The sequence below is a fragment of the Mesocricetus auratus genome, unplaced genomic scaffold (assembly GCF_017639785.1).
Source record: "Mesocricetus auratus isolate SY011 unplaced genomic scaffold, BCM_Maur_2.0 contig_8815_pilon_obj, whole genome shotgun sequence".
Taxonomy (NCBI): domain Eukaryota; kingdom Metazoa; phylum Chordata; class Mammalia; order Rodentia; family Cricetidae; genus Mesocricetus; species Mesocricetus auratus.
In genome coordinates, this window is record NW_024430792.1 from 2,366 (window position 1) to 3,972 (window position 1,607).

The 1,607-nt window shown below is 40.8% G+C and overlaps 1 pseudogene; it reads left to right on the plus strand.

Annotated features, from left to right (window-relative positions):
- Positions 1 to 1,061: 1,061 nt before the first annotated feature.
- On the plus strand, positions 1,062 to 1,550 carry LOC121138096 (annotated as a pseudogene).
- The last annotated feature ends 57 nt before the right edge of the window (positions 1,551 to 1,607 follow it).

The following is a 1,607-nucleotide window of genomic DNA, read 5'->3' on the forward strand; positions in this document are numbered from 1 at the left end:
CACAATTGCAACATTTCTGTGTCAAAGAAGAAATAAAAAAAGAAATTAAAGACTTCCTAGAATTCAATGAGAATGAAGACAAAACACACTCAAACTTATGGGACACTTTGAAAGTAGTGCTTAAAGGGAAGTTCACAGCACTAAGTGCCCACAAGAATAAACTGGAAAATAGTTACAATGGACAATTAACAGCACAGCTGAAGCTTTAGAAGACAAAGGAGCAAACTCACCCAGGAGGAGTAGACACCAGGAAATAATCAAACTGAGGGCTGAAATCAATGTAGTAGAAACTAGGAAAACAATACAAAGAATCACTGTAACAATGAATTGGTTCTTTGAGAAGAATCAACAAGATATACAAACCGTTATGAAAACCTACTAAACGGTAGAGTGTGAACATGCAAATTAACAAAATCAGAAATGAAATGTGGCACATAACAATGGACACTGAGGAAACCCAGAGAATCATCCGGTCATACTTTGAAAACATGTATTCCACAAAATTCAAAAATTTAAAGGAAATGGACAATTTCCTGGATAGCTATCACTTGCCAAAATTAAATCAAGAACAGATAAGCAATTTAAATAGACTTATAACCCCTATGGTGATAGAAGCAGTCATGAAAAGACACCCAACCAAAAGAAGCCCAGATGGCCTCAGTGCAGAATTCTACCAGAAATTCAAATAACTCCTTAGACCAATTCTTCTCAAAGTATTCCACACAATAGAAGCAGCAGGGTCTTTCTTTGCCAAACTCTTTCTAAGAGGCTTCAATAACCTTTATGCCCAGGCCACACAAAGACACAGCTAAGAAAGTGATGGGGTAAAGGCAATAAAAGAACACACCCAGCAACAGAAAAACAAATGTGACACCACCAGAATCAAGAGATTCTACACCAGTAAGACCTGACCACCCCAATGCAGACGAAGCAGAAGGGAATGTCCTTAAAAACACCATCATGAAAATGATAGAGACCCTCAAAGAAATGGAAGAAAAAACAGAACAAAAATTCCAAAAAAATAGAAGAAATGGAAGAAAACACAAAGCAAAATTTACAAGAATGATGGCTACTGGGACTGCAGCGTCTGCACCTTCCGGACCAGCGCCGAGGCCTTCAAGTGCATGATGTGCGATGTGCAGAAGGGCACCTCCACCCGGAAACCTCGACCTGTCTCCCAGCTGGTCGCACAGCGGGTTACTCAACAGTTTGTGCCCCCTACCCAGTCAAAGAAAGAGAAGAAAGATAAAGTAGAAAAAGAAAAAAGTGAAAAGGAAGCAACTAGCAAAAAGAACTGTCATAAAATAAAAACAGACCAAGATTTAAAAATGTGGATCTGAGTAGCGCTCAGCATTTGGAAGTCACTGTTGGAGATCTAACAGTCATTATTACAGACTTTAAGGAGAAAGCAATGTCAGGGCCTGCATCCAGTGCTGCTGGGGATCAGCACAGCCAGAGCAGCTGCAGCTAGGACAACACGGAGCAGGGGTGTGTCCAGGTCCTCCTGGCCTCGAGGAGAAGCCTCATCCCTGAACGGAGAGTCTCACTAAACATTCTTGCTACACTTAGTCACTCTTGTCCTCCATGAAAATACAGATTATGCCAAG